The following is a 16271-nucleotide window of genomic DNA, read 5'->3' as shown; positions in this document are numbered from 1 at the left end:
ATAATTTTTACATTATTACATCATTATTGTTATTGTTATTATTAACAATATTATTATGATGGTTGTATCAACCCTAAATCTGAGTTGGGGGGAGGGGGGAATGCAATGCAGACAAACAGCTGCATACAGTGCGACCATTTCACTCACATTTGCCCATTCATTTTTGGACACATCACACACCATCGGTGTGTGTACTGTACGTGTGCTGTCATAGCTCCACCTACAGGCCTAATGGAGAACACCAGGATGTGAATGGAGGGTGAATGTGAGGTATATTGTGTAAATAAGTTTTGATTGATCGCAAGACTACACTGTAAAAAAATTAAATAATAATAAGTTACCAGAACTTAAAAATATTGAGTTCAGTTACTGTGCATTAAGGTTTTCAGTTTTCAATCCATAATAAGTTAACAGAAAAATAAGTACACACCCACATTATTTCAACCTAATAAAACTATGTTTATTGTCATTGTTTTAAGAACACAAGTTGACTTGGTAATACTCACACATTTTGAGTAAAAAAAATGGCTTTTAACATGTGCAATGTTCAATGAAATAGAAAAATAAATAATAAAATTAGTTGATTAATCCCACTGGTCACAATGGTGACCGTAATAATGTTTTTGTTATAAGGCTCTGCAAATGTTACTGAATGATGTAGCAATGTATTTCCAGCTAAATTGAAATAATAAACAAATAAAGGGTCTCAATTAAGTATGTGGTAGTAAAAAGAACCTGTGGGAGGATTTCAACAAGATTCTTTTTTTGGCAATGAGGAGTTTGTTTGGGTAACGTAACTTACATGCATGTGACAATGATGCAGTGCAGGATTGTGGGCCATAGTTTCAGTATGATCATAGAAAATAGTTTTATTTAAATGGACTGCATTTATATATCGCTTTTATCCAAAGTGTTTTAAAACGTATGCCTCATATTCACCCATTCACTCCCACGTTCACTCACCGATGGCAGAGGCAACCATGCAAGGTGCCAACCTGCTCATCGGGAGCAGTTAGTGACACACTGCCCGGGAGGAGCCGGAATCGAACCGAGAACCTTCAGATTACCAGACGACCGCTCTACCTCCTGAGCCACTGTCGCTCCCTTATTTATACAGATAATATCGATCATATTGGTAATATCAGTTATTGGTATCAAGCAAGCAGCTGCAACAAGCCATCATGCCCAAGGACATAGTATTTTTTTAATTAATCAATGTATATTTATTTATATATTTATCAAATTGTTACATCTTTTTTAATTAGAGCATTTAAACTCCCTAAAAGCAAGGTTGTCCTGGCAGTGAAATAGCTTATAAAATAAATGTATCCCGTCCTCCCCTGGTCCCCTGGTCCCCTGGTCCCCTAGTCCCCTGGTCCCCTCGTCCCCTGGTCCCCTCGTCCCATATGCATCTATTCTGCTCACCCACACTCCCTTCACTTTTATACAGAGATAAATGAGGCTTGCTATGGGTTGTATTAGCTTATATGCAAGCAGGCATGTACAATACATTTCATTCATTCATTCAGAGTTTTATTTGCCACATGGAAGCAATACAATCATACAGTTTTCATACAAAATCATAACATACACACACACACACACACACACACAAGCACACAGATACACACACAAACACACACATTGATTAACAGTGGACATACTCAAAGCCTCAAAAGAAGCACAATAGACCTTGTTGTCGTCAAATACATATATTTTTTTAATGAACAGCGTTTTCCGTTCCTGATTACCAGTAATCTTGTCCTTTATAGTGCATTTGTTATGAAATAATAGGCACCGGCTCTGTGGGTGCTGAGGGGAAATAAAAAATAGGATATTGTTGTGTGAGTAGCACATAAAGTAATCATTGCTAGAAGGCCAGAATTAAAACCAAATTTGGGTGTAAGGGCTCGCACTAACATTGTATTCTTTCACCGATTGGAGGGTTCTCTCTCTGACTTCTAGCTGCAGGAGAGAGCACTGCGTGCTCACAAACACTGACTGAACTGTCTCTGGGCTGTTATGGAAAATATTATGTTGCATCCTATTGCATCATTGTACAGCTTACTGGGCCTATTAGTACTCTAGTGTACAGACAGCATGTCATAGCTCTATTAAATACATATTCTCTGTACAGCCTTGACTAGTTAATATAGTATACAGTTTCTCAGACACTCGGGCGACAGTCTTAACAGTGTTCTTAAAAACAACGACCAGGGCCCACGGCCCTATTCCCCGTACCTGGTTCAACTAAGTCGATCAAAAGTCCCATTATCCAGATTCAATTAACCCAATGTTTGAATCCGGGATTTCCCTGTTCCTCGAACGCTGATTCAGTCTCGTTAATTCGAACCAGACTTGATACTCAGGATAAGTGCGCACGGCCACCTCACCTGAAAAGACAGCAGATGTCGATCGCAGAAATCCTGATTTTCTAATGGCATTGATTGATTGCTTGATTAAAAACTTTATTAACAGATTGCAGAATGGGTACAATACAGTACGGCTCAATAGCCTCGCCGACAAGTTAAATGCATAATCTATAGGCTAATTTTAAATCCCTCATTACCCCAATCAATCAGATTATATTCCTTTAAATGTGCTGCTGGCAGGGGGCGCCCTCGTGGTGCATACCATAGTGCATCGCGCACCTACGTGGCCGACCCGGGTTCGATCCCAGCTCCCGTCATTATTTGTCGCATGTCCTCCCCACCTCTCCTCCCGTTCGCCCTCTCCTCTGTCGGTCCTGCGTGGTCAATAAAGCTGTAAAAATTATAAAAAATATAAAAAATGTGCTGCTGGCAGTAATTAGTTCAACTCTTTCAGAATAAGTAGAAACAAGCCCAAAGAGTATCTAATTGTTACGAATTAATAGATACTTATGAGGATATCTGTACAGTGTATGCGCTCGGCTTAGGTATCATGTACTTTATATATAAATACATGGTTCCAAAAGTTTCAAGGCGCGACCCGAAATAACGTGTCAGAGAGGCTTGGAGGCTATACAGTTTCACTATTAATCAGGTTTTAATCTTCGGACATCATCCATACATGCATTGAATTGATTAACCTTTGGTTTATACCAGTGACACATGTTCATCATCAGATAACAGTGCTTCTCAAATGCATTAATGTCAACGGCTCATTCAATTTCTCAAATCCGTCAAACAGCTCATCTCAGACATTTTAATCCCAGTTACAATATCACAATAACGTGTGTGTGACAGTGATACAATTCAACAATCCACAGATTCAGATTCCTCGTAATTCATAATCCACAGTCCACGCATAGACACTTCAATTTATGCTTGAATGAAACACAATCCGGGCGCTCCGTTAAGCAAATACATCCACAGCCGAGAATATGAAACTAATCAGAGCCAAACGGCCGGGATTAAAATAACCACATCCACATACAGTGTGTATCGTGACTCCGAGCGCCGTATATATAACGTGCATTATTTAGGACAAAGAAAATTTAGTATCAGCATTTTAGGTCTATTATTTTACATTTCAAAAGCCCCCTCTAGGAAAACGAAGCACAAAAACATAATTCAGAATGGTCTAATGGGATGTAGACTGTGATAATTATTTCAGGAAGCGAGCTGGCATTTCTTTGCAAGGGTGTGGCCATGGTTCATCCAGCTAACTGAACTAAACCCTGCTCCGGAGCAGGTTCAAACTTTTCGATCTGTTGCCATAGCGACTTAGAAAATCCGACGTCGGGGAACAGAAATGTCTGGCTTAAGTCAAGCTATGCTGAAAATTATCCGGCTAACTCAGTTAGCCAGGTACGGGGAATAGGGCCCACAGTTTGTTTTTTGTTATTTATTTTCAGAATATGTCATCTTGTCCTTTTCTTTGTTGTTTTTTGTTTCATATCAATCTTGTGTCAGATACGACAAAACCCCTAAACCCATCATTGTTTTTTAATTTTAATTTCATCTTTGTTTTCATTTGTCATTCCAAGTTTGTGTATTTAATGTAAGTCTGACCAGACCTCACTCTCACTTTCTGGTCAGACGCTTGTGTTACACTTGTCTCTGATTGTAAACTGAGGGTACTTTCTGTGGCCAGATAAAATAAATGACTTTTCTGAATTTCTACAGTTCACTGTCTGGCTCATTTTTATATATTCCACAACAGGGCACAGGAGGAAGATGTGAATTCTTAAAGCAGGCCGTGTTCCTCTTTAAAAAGGAGAGTAAATGAGAGACATTCTCGCTGCCTGATGATAATTGCGTGTCATCATTCTGCCTAAAGGGAGGTGAGTGAGTGCGTCTCGGGGAGAGAGGGGAGGAAGTGGCTCACAGACGTGGCTCTTGTTGCAGAGTTGAAACAGCCTCTCTCTCTCTCTCTCTCTCTCTCTCTCTCTCTCTCTCTCTCTCTCTCTCTCTCCCCCTGTCACAATCTGGGTGTCAGAGCTATGAAGAGCTATGCTGTCATCTCTTCTCTCTCCTCCATAGCTCTTGACCCCCTGGGGACAGAGAAGCCAGACAGGGGGACAGGCCTGACACTACCTTGTCTATTTAAACATAAATAAATAAGAATGCAAGCTCTCTAGACGGTTTCACTGGAATTATGTTGCTAGGGGACAGTTTGGACCCAAACGCATTTCCTCTCACATTAGCAAACATTGCAACAGGAAATAAAACTTGGATCCTTTTTGTTATGGTTTGTAACCGACCCCAATCGCACAACACAAGACAGGTATGATGGTTTACCAAGAAACAGATATTTATTGAACAACAGGGAAATACAGGGAAAAGGGCACTGTCCCTTTAAGGGAGAATCACAAATACAGGAATATAATATGAGGGGAAGGAAAAGTGCCTTTAAGAGGCGGGCAGGAAAAGGGAACACTATGGGAAAGTAAGGGAACGCCTAAGGGAAGGTTAAGGGAACGCCTTGGGACAGAGGAACTAGAGACTAGGTAAACCAGGGACAAGGAGAACTAGGGAGAGAGGACTAGGGACTAGGAGAGCTAGGGATAGAGGACTAGGGACTAGGAGAACTAGGGATAGAGGACTAGGGACTAGGAGAACTAGGGATAGAGGACTAGGGACTAGGAGAACTAGGGAAAGAGGACTAGGGACTAGGAGAACTAGGGATAGAGGACTAGGGACTAGGAGAACTAGGGATAGAGGACTAGGGACTAGGAGAACTAGGGATAGAGGACTAGGGACTAGGAGAACTAGGGAAAGAGGACTAGGGACTAGGAGAACTAGGGATAGAGGACTAGGGACTAGGAGAACTAGGGATAGAGGACTAGGGACTAGGAGAACTAGGGAAAGAGGACTAGGGACTAGGAGAACTAGGGATAGAGGACTAGGGACTAGGAGAACTAGGGATAGAGGACTAGGGACTAGGAGAACTAGGGATAGAGGACTAGGGACTGAGGGGACTGAGGCCCGCGGAGGCGGGCTGGGGTACAGGGAGGAACTGGGGACTGGTGGGAAAACATCTGGGCCGCTCTGCAGGACAGAGGAGAGAGTTAATGCACAAAAGGGAAAAAACAGAGCAGGTGCAGAACAGTCCAAATAACAAAGTGAACAAAGTAATAATATCTTCGTGTGACAAACACACAGGGGGAGATGTAAAGTCCAAAAATACTATTCTAAGTGAGAACCAAAAACAGAGGCATTACGCTGGGAGATGAAATGTCCAAACTAACTAACAGAGGCAATACGCTGGGAGATGAAATGTCCAAACAAACTAACAGAGGCAATACGCTGGGAGAGTGACATCACAATCAAAACTCACCCAGGCGTATGCGTAAAGGTACAGGAACAGCAGCGGGAACGGGGGCAAGGACACTACGCTGGGTGAGTGACATCACAATCAAAACTCACCCAGGCGTGTGCGTAATGGTACGGGGACAGCAACGGGGCGAGGGCATCGCCACCGGGTGGCTGGCTGTCCGAGCCGAGGAACAGAGCGCTGGAACAGGCGGCGGTGGCGAAGGTGTCGTCACCGGGTAGCCGACTGTCGGAGCCGAGGACAGAGTGGTGCTGGAACAGGCGGCGGTGGCGAAGGTGTCGTCACCGGGTAGCCGACTGTCGGAGCCGAGGAACAGAGTGGTGCTGGAACAGGCGGCGGTGGCGAAGGTGTCGTCACCGGGTAGCCGACTGTCGGAGCCGAGGAACAGAGTGGTGCTGGAACAGGCGGCGGTGGCGAAGGTGTCGTCACCGGGTAGCCGACTGTCGGAGCCGAGGAACAGAGTGGTGCGCCACTGCTTGAGTGCGCACCGGAACCGAGAGACGCGTCGGGGTGCGTCTGCGAGGAGGAGTGTGCCAAGCACGAAGGTCTAGAAGATGCGCGTTGCGCGCTGGTCTGGAGAGCGTGCCAAGCTCGAGGGTTCTTGGAAGATGCGCGTTGCGCGCTGGTCTGGAGAGCGTGCCAAGCTCGAGCGTCCTTGGAAGATGCGCGTTGCGCGCAGGTCTGGAGAGCGTGCCAAGCTCGAGGGTTCTTGGAAGATGCGCGTTGCGCGCTGGTCTGGAGAGCGTGCCAAGCTCGAGGGTTCTTGGAAGATGCGCGTTGCGCGCTGGTCTGGAGAGCGTGCCAAGCTCGAGCGTCCTTGGAAGATGCGCGTTGCGCGCTGAGGACTGGAGAGCGTCTGCGCTGGTCTGGATGTGCGTCAGGACGAACAGCTGCGCGGGGGTCTGCAGTGGAACGCTGGGGTGCCTCCCGTGGAAGTACAGGGAGCGCAGACCAGTCTCCCCCACAGGCAACGGCGACAGCTGGCGAAGGCTGGAGCAAACATCTCGACGCCGGAGAATGGAACAGCATAGGCAGACAGAGGATCTCCCGAAAGAGTCTAGAAGTTTAGAGAATATGACTCGGCAAGTATACAACACGACCCCACGCCAAAACGAGGGGAAGCGCCCTGGTATTTAAAGCCCACAGGGGGACTAATTAGCCTGCCACCACAGGTGCGAGAGATAATAGAATATCGAACAGGTGTGGCCACTAAGGGTAAGGAACGAGAGGGTGGGGGCTAGAGAGAGTGAGTGAGAAGGGAAAATAAACAGTATAGAAGGGAAATAAACAGTATAGGCTTAAAGAAACAGAGAAAAGGTAGTGAGCAGCGGGCAAAACCTCACAGTATCCCCCCCTCCAACGGGAGCCACCCGGCGACCCAAAACAAATACAGACAGAGTGGCAGGGGGCAAAACAAGAGGTACTGGCCAAGCCAGCAGGGGAAGCCACCACAAGAGTGGGGCTAGCAAAAGAAACAGGGTCGCCGAGGGGTAACTGGGGGAACTGGTCTAGAGGAACTGGTCTAGAGGAACTGGGTCTAGAGAACTAGTCCAGAGGAACTGGTCTAGAGAACTGGTCTAGAGAACTGGTCTAGAGAACTGGGCTAGAGAACTGGTCTAGAGAACTGGTCTAGAGGAACTGGTCTAGAGGAACTGGGTCTAGAGAACTGGTCTAGAGCAACTGGTCTAGAGGAACTGAGGGGCAAGCAGGGTAGCAAAGGGGTAACCATGGTAGCACCGGGAAAGGGCTAGCAGAGGGAAGGTTGCTGCCAGGGCACCGATAGCTACAGGGCCTATGCTAGCTGTACTGCTACATCAACATAGAGGCTGCGCTAGCTGCCGAGCTAGGCTAGCAGAGGGAAAGGGTAGCTGCCAAGGCACTGATAGCTACAGGGCCTATGCTAGCTGTACTGCTACATCTACATAGAGGCTGCGCTAGCTGCCGGAGCTAGGCTGGCAGACAGGGCTGGACCAGCATGAGAGAACAAGCTAGCTGGAGGGACAGTCCTAGCTGTGGGAATACTGACCTTGCTAGCTGAAGGGCAGTCCTAGCAGTGGGAGAAACTACACAAAAAAGTGGAGGCCATGCAGAGGGACCGGGTTAGCTGCTTGGGCCTGGCTAGCTACAGGGCCCATGCCAGCAGCAAGGGCTGCATAAACATAGAGGCTGTGCTAGCAGCCGGGGCAAGACTAGCAGACAGGGGCTCTGCTGAGGGACTGGGTTAGCCGCCAGGGCATGGCTAGCTACAGGGGGGGTCAAACAGGGCAAAACGGGAAGCAAACAGGGGAGCTAACCGGGGAGACTAACAAGCTAAACAGGGAAGCTAAACTGGGCTAACAGGGGAGCTAGAGGGGACAAGAAAAAAAAAGGCAAACTCAACATACACAGTCTGTGCTGGCTGGGGTCGTAGACTTGGTGGGGTCGTACTGTTATGGTTTGTAACCGACCCCAATCGCACAACACAAGACAGGTATGATGGTTTACCAAGAAACAGATATTTATTGAACAACAGGGAAATACAGGGAAAAGGGCACTGTCCCTTTAAGGGAGAATCACAAATACAGGAATATAATATGAGGGGAAGGAAAAGTGCCTTTAAGAGGCGGGCAGGAAAAGGGAACACTATGGGAAAGTAAGGGAACGCCTAAGGGAAGGTTAAGGGAACGCCTTGGGACAGAGGAACTAGAGACTAGGTAAACCAGGGACAAGGAGAACTAGGGAGAGAGGACTAGGGACTAGGAGAGCTAGGGATAGAGGACTAGGGACTAGGAGAACTAGGGATAGAGGACTAGGGACTAGGAGAACTAGGGATAGAGGACTAGGGACTAGGAGAACTAGGGAAAGAGGACTAGGGACTAGGAGAACTAGGGATAGAGGACTAGGGACTAGGAGAACTAGGGATAGAGGACTAGGGACTAGGAGAACTAGGGATAGAGGACTAGGGACTAGGAGAACTAGGGAAAGAGGACTAGGGACTAGGAGAACTAGGGATAGAGGACTAGGGACTAGGAGAACTAGGGATAGAGGACTAGGGACTAGGAGAACTAGGGAAAGAGGACTAGGGACTAGGAGAACTAGGGATAGAGGACTAGGGACTAGGAGAACTAGGGATAGAGGACTAGGGACTAGGAGAACTAGGGATAGAGGACTAGGGACTGAGGGGACTGAGGCCCGCGGAGGCGGGCTGGGGTACAGGGAGGAACTGGGGACTGGTGGGAAAACATCTGGGCCGCTCTGCAGGACAGAGGAGAGAGTTAATGCACAAAAGGGAAAAAACAGAGCAGGTGCAGAACAGTCCAAATAACAAAGTGAACAAAGTAATAATATCTTCGTGTGACAAACACACAGGGGGAGATGTAAAGTCCAAAAATACTATTCTAAGTGAGAACCAAAAACAGAGGCATTACGCTGGGAGATGAAATGTCCAAACTAACTAACAGAGGCAATACGCTGGGAGATGAAATGTCCAAACAAACTAACAGAGGCAATACGCTGGGAGAGTGACATCACAATCAAAACTCACCCAGGCGTATGCGTAAAGGTACAGGAACAGCAGCGGGAACGGGGGCAAGGACACTACGCTGGGTGAGTGACATCACAATCAAAACTCACCCAGGCGTGTGCGTAATGGTACGGGGACAGCAACGGGGCGAGGGCATCGCCACCGGGTGGCTGGCTGTCCGAGCCGAGGAACAGAGCGCTGGAACAGGCGGCGGTGGCGAAGGTGTCGTCACCGGGTAGCCGACTGTCGGAGCCGAGGACAGAGTGGTGCTGGAACAGGCGGCGGTGGCGAAGGTGTCGTCACCGGGTAGCCGACTGTCGGAGCCGAGGAACAGAGTGGTGCTGGAACAGGCGGCGGTGGCGAAGGTGTCGTCACCGGGTAGCCGACTGTCGGAGCCGAGGAACAGAGTGGTGCTGGAACAGGCGGCGGTGGCGAAGGTGTCGTCACCGGGTAGCCGACTGTCGGAGCCGAGGAACAGAGTGGTGCGCCACTGCTTGAGTGCGCACCGGAACCGAGAGACGCGTCGGGGTGCGTCTGCGAGGAGGAGTGTGCCAAGCACGAAGGTCTAGAAGATGCGCGTTGCGCGCTGGTCTGGAGAGCGTGCCAAGCTCGAGGGTTCTTGGAAGATGCGCGTTGCGCGCTGGTCTGGAGAGCGTGCCAAGCTCGAGCGTCCTTGGAAGATGCGCGTTGCGCGCAGGTCTGGAGAGCGTGCCAAGCTCGAGGGTTCTTGGAAGATGCGCGTTGCGCGCTGGTCTGGAGAGCGTGCCAAGCTCGAGGGTTCTTGGAAGATGCGCGTTGCGCGCTGGTCTGGAGAGCGTGCCAAGCTCGAGCGTCCTTGGAAGATGCGCGTTGCGCGCTGAGGACTGGAGAGCGTCTGCGCTGGTCTGGATGTGCGTCAGGACGAACAGCTGCGCGGGGGTCTGCAGTGGAACGCTGGGGTGCCTCCCGTGGAAGTACAGGGAGCGCAGACCAGTCTCCCCCACAGGCAACGGCGACAGCTGGCGAAGGCTGGAGCAAACATCTCGACGCCGGAGAATGGAACAGCATAGGCAGACAGAGGATCTCCCGAAAGAGTCTAGAAGTTTAGAGAATATGACTCGGCAAGTATACAACACGACCCCACGCCAAAACGAGGGGAAGCGCCCTGGTATTTAAAGCCCACAGGGGGACTAATTAGCCTGCCACCACAGGTGCGAGAGATAATAGAATATCGAACAGGTGTGGCCACTAAGGGTAAGGAACGAGAGGGTGGGGGCTAGAGAGAGTGAGTGAGAAGGGAAAATAAACAGTATAGAAGGGAAATAAACAGTATAGGCTTAAAGAAACAGAGAAAAGGTAGTGAGCAGCGGGCAAAACCTCACACTTTTGGAATGTTATTGTTGTGACTTTGAAACATGTCTACAACTGTCACTCACTACTGTAGCCTATATGTATATTCCTGTTCTGTTCCATCGGTGTGTTGCCAACAGCCAGTGTAGTATGAATAATCACCCTCGCTATTCATGTGCAAATGTCAGCCCTCGACATAATATTCACACACCGTAGCCTATGATTAATTTGGTAGGTAGACTGATACAGACTGACGAAAGGTGAACAGTCCGGCTGGCCTGTCTTTCTGGGGGGTTTTCACAGTTAAGAAGAAAGAAGAAGGTCGTTTTTTAGTTTGACTCTAAAAAACCAAGTAAGTAAAAACCAAGTTAAGTATCAAAGTGTTTTAGCAATCAATAAAACAGCGGGTATAAAAATGCATCCTCACTCACACACACACACACACACACACACACACACACACCTACACACCTACACACACAGTAATGGTATTTGAACAGAAGTAGTGTTCAAACTATCTGCAGCCTCAATGAAGCATAATGACTTGAGGAGGCCTATGGCTACATGTGCACATTCACAAATATGTATCCTTCAGCGCTAACACAGAACAACTGGGAGAATAGAATAATTCCTCCTCAGCTGGCCCGCAGCGCTGTTTGCATAGCATTGGGAAATATTAATTTATAATGCATGCTGCAGAGTGTTTGGGGCTTTTGTAAATGAAAGCATTTGATTTATTATATTGTGAGCATTAATAGTGGCTCAGGAAGACAAGAGGTGTAGTTGTGGAGCAGGTGGAGGAGAGCGGAGCGTCTGGAGAGGAGAAGAGGTGTGGTTGTGGAGCGGGTGGAAGAGAGCGGAGCGTCTGGAGAGGAGAAGAGGTGTGGTTGTGGAGCGGGTGGAAGAGAGCGGAGCGTCTGGAGAGGAGAAGAGGTGTGGTTGTGGAGCGGGTGGAAGAGAGCGGAGCGTCTGGAGCAGGGGCGGATTTAGGATTGTAGGAGATCCGGGGCTTAGCTTAGATTTTTTTTACTTCGACACCACAACCTTTAACTTATACCACCACCTTAAAGCAGACAAAAGGCACTAGAGAACACTTAAATTCACACCCTTTAATTAATGAAGCAAACTATAATAATTTATTATAATAATAATAATAATAATAATAATAATAATAATAATAATAATAATAATAATAATAATAATAATAATAATAATAATAATAATAATAATAATAATAATAATAATAATAATAATAATAATAATAATAATAATATAATAATAATACACTGTGTTTGTATAGCACCTTTCATACAAGAATTGCAGCTCAAAGTGCTTCACAGCAGTACAAAAAGACAGGCATAAATTGAGCACAACATTGGCAGATCAAGAGCAATGCATAAAGTGCAGACATAAAGCATAAAATAGATAGCAGTAAAATAGACAAAGTCAAGGTAAGACATAGAACATTAAATCACATCGTTTTTCATATTAGGATCTAAGATCTAGGGTCAACTCGCCTAACGTTGAGCGGCAGGACCCCCGAAAACCAGAGTATAGTCGGGTTTTCATCGTTCTTTCTTTTATTCGATATTTCCATTCATAAAGACATGCCGGCAGCCTGTGTTATCACATATCTCAAAAGCTATGTTTCTAAGGTGGAAGAATTATGTTTTTGTCAACTTGTTGATTGTGATTTAAAGCTTAGGTCTGAGTCTACCATAACACCAAGACTTAACTCACTCAAATACAGTTAGCAGCTGGATAGACTACAGATGGAAATTAGCTTCTGCTAAATCTGGTGCAAGCATATTTTCATGTAACAATGATTCATTGTCAAAAAAAAAAAGAAAAAAAAAAAGTATAATTATTTTTTTTTCTTTTTGAAAATAGATTCGGGGCTTTTCAGAAAACATTCGGGGCTTGAGCCCAAGTAGCCACCCCCTAGCCCCGCCCCTGGTCTGGAGAGGAGAAGATGTGTCAGCACAGTATAGGCGGGGCAAGCAGAGGGCAGATATTCCCACACTGCACAACCGCTTGCCAGCCCTGAGGGGGTGAGAGATACATGGATATGTCTGTGCCCTGCTGTAGCGAACTCTGACCTCTGACCGCAAGACTCGCAGCAGCAGCACAGCGAGCTGAGAGGGAGGAAACCGCCGATGGCCTCAAGGGTTTAAGTAGAGAAGAAGAAGGAGGTTGAGAGGAGGAGAAGGAACATGAAGAATGACACGTTGGAGCGACCGAGGACGATGAGAAGAGAGAAGATGGGGTGGATACGTGGCAGAGAGGTGGAGTGGACGGACTGAGTTTCATGTTTGTCACGGCGGGGCTACGGGGCGGCCAGCTACTACGGAGCCGAGGCAGGTACAGGGCTGCAGCAACTAATCGACTAATCGACAACTAATCGGTTAAGAATATGATCATTTCATAATGGATTAGTTGGGTCTATGTTATGCTACACCTCCATGGTATGTTGTTGGGGAATACATTCAAGATGGTAGTTAAATACACCTGGCAGGTAATTACATGACATGACACGGCAGGAAATGACATCACAACGCAGGTGTGCCGGTGCAATGTGACCAAAGGAATGACCTATCAAAGTAGAGTCCAATCATAAATTATACATATATATAGATATATCTATATCTAACACCAATCTATATTATAAACAATACAAAAAACAAAATTACCAGAAACTTGATATTATAACATATAACTTGCCCATTAATTTCTAGGGCTAATTGAGCCCCTTTACATATTTAATTAAGTAGTTTCAAATTATACATTGGGCATCCTTGTGAAACATGCCTCTTGTTTAGCAACAAACAACAACTTTAATAAAACCAGAAATAACACTGTAGGTGTAAGGAGGTTAGAGGAAACAGGTTAAAACGTTCTCTTCATTCATTCCTCTAGGTTCGATGCAATTGAACAGGTGGATATAATAACATTCACGTTGCAACAGCAACTTGTGTCTGTCTCCACCTCGTGCTGGCCTGAGTACTAACTCTAGTCCCATATATTTGAGATCGTTGACGGTATGTTTACACTTAGAGAAATGTCGAGCTACCGACGACTTGACATCTGAATTTCTCACATGCACATTTGTGTTCACTGATTCTTGATTTAAAGGCTCTTGTTGTTTTGCCCACATAAGAAAAATTGCAAGGACATTTTAGCAAATACACCAGATTAGACGAATTACACGTAATCCGTCCTTTGACTGGTATATTTTTCCCCGTTTTAGGATGTGCAAAAATGTATCTTTAATCATGCCCTGGCACTGTACACAGGATTGGCAGGGAAAATTCCCATCTGGGATATTGGACATAAAATGAGAAGGTTTCTTTAAGGGCAAATCTGTTTTGACTAGGAGATTAGATAAATTCGCTTGTCTCTTATAAAAATAGTTGGGTGAATGCTGAAACGCTGTCCCTATAAGAGGGTCGGACTGCAGAATATGCCAATGTTTATTGACAATACTCTGTGTGTCTCTCGTGATAGGGCTGTAAGTAGACACAAAAGATACTTTGTCTGTTTTATCTTCTTTCTTTCTGGGGGTGAACAACGTGGCCCTATCGATATGTTTGGTTTTGTTCAGGGCTTTGAGTGTCAAATCGGCACTGTAGCCTCTCTCGTGGAAACTGCCACGGAGGACCTCTGCTTGTGCAATAAATCTATCATCAGTATCACATATTCTCTTATAACGAAGTATTTGGCTATAAGGAAGACTGTTCTTCAAGGCTGGGGTGTGATAACTGGAATAATGCAAGAACGAGTTACGGTCTGTCTCCTTTTTAAAAACCTCTGTGTGTAGTGAGATGCCATTAGGGGCTTTCTTGATCAGAACATCGAGGAAGGGTAAATTATGCATATCAAACTTCAATGTAAACTTTATCGTTCTTCTACAGGTGTTCAGGTACTCAAGGAAGGCAAAAAGATCAGATGATGAACCAGACCAAATAAAAAACAGATCGTCAATATAGCGCATATAAGATTTGACACATTTCTCAAACGGGTTATTATTAAAGATATGATCTACTTCATATTTGGACATATAAAGATTGGATAGGTTCACAGCGGCTGGAGAGCCCATGCTGAGGCCTCTGTTTAGCAAATTAGAGTTAGTACTCAGGCCAGCGCGAGGTGGAGACAGACACAAGTTGCTGTTGCAACGTGAATGTTATTATATCCACCTGTTCAATTGCATCGAACCTAGAGGAATGAATGAAGAGAACGTTTTAACCTGTTTCCTCTAACCTCCTTACACCTACAGTGTTATTTCTGGTTTTATTAAAGTTGTTGTTTGTTGCTAAACAAGAGGCATGTTTCACAAGGATGCCCAATGTATAATTTGAAACTACTTAATTAAATATGTAAAGGGGCTCAATTAGCCCTAGAAATTAATGGGCAAGTTATATGTTATAATATCAAGTTTCTGGTAATTTTGTTTTTTGTATTGTTTATAATATAGATTGGTGTTAGATATAGATATTATCTATATATATGTATAATTTATGATTGGACTCTACTTTGATAGGTCATTCCTTTGGTCACATTGCACCGGCACACCTGTGTTGTGATGTCATTTCCTGCCGTGTCATGTCATGTAATTACCTGCCAGGTGTATTTAACTACCATCTTGAATGTATTTCCATTGCTAGCCATATCACTGAAGAAGGACATTGTCCGAAACATGTCTGCTATCTATTCAGGCTGCCATTAAAAACATTGAACCTGAGAGTGCTGGTCCGGCTACCCTGCTTTTTGATATACTGAACTTTATGGGATTGCAGCACCCAGTGTGAGAACTTGTGAGCGCGGTCTAACTTGACTATACTGTTGTTGGGGAACCCTGATGTAAACAAGACGAAAGTCTTTCTCTGGTCTGCATCCCCTTAAGTGTGTGTATTGAGCCATACTGTATTGTACCCATTCTGCAATCTGTTAATAAAACGTTCATTCAATCAATCAATTTGCACGGTGATTGATTGAATGAAAATTTTATTAACAGATTGCAGGCTCAATACACACAATTGTTAAGGGGATGCAGACCAAAGAAAGACCTTCATCTTGTTTACATCAGGGTCCCCCATTTTCAATTCATAATGGATTGTAAGTAAGGGTGCAACTTGCTCTGTGCAATCCATTCTTTGTGGAACTAGCTGTGTCAGTCTGCGCTATGCTAACTGAGAGGAGGTAGATACAAACCTCCTAATAATTTTTTTTATAATAATCGGATGAAGAGCGTGTCCTCTGAATGTCATAACAAATAAATTAAGACAATATCCCTCTTTGATTTCCTCTTCATCAAGTAGCAAATTATTGCACAAATATTAAACATGAGTAAACATACACAGTAAATACACAGTAAAATTCAGTTTTAGTAAAATGTACTCAGTTTGAGTAAAATTGACTCTGCGAAATGTACTGTGCTATGTCAAATAAATGATTATGTGATGATGTAATGATTAATTATTAGGGATGGGCGTGAGTAATCGATTACTCGAGTACTTGCCGCTTCAACAGAGCTGTTTTTTGAGGGTGCTCGGTAAAAAAAACAGTTCATGTTCGTACTTTTCCAAACTGTGCCAACAATGTCGCCCACTTTGCGTAGCGTTCATAGACTATTGCGAGACATAACTGATGGCCCGTTTCGACCAACAACCATTGTATGGCC

Source organism: Notolepis coatsorum (assembly GCF_963971535.1).
Source record: "Notolepis coatsorum genome assembly, chromosome: 14".
NCBI classification, from domain to species: domain Eukaryota; kingdom Metazoa; phylum Chordata; class Actinopteri; order Aulopiformes; family Paralepididae; genus Notolepis; species Notolepis coatsorum.
The sequence above is the reverse complement of the archived record's forward strand: the minus strand, read 5'-3'. Positions refer to the sequence as shown.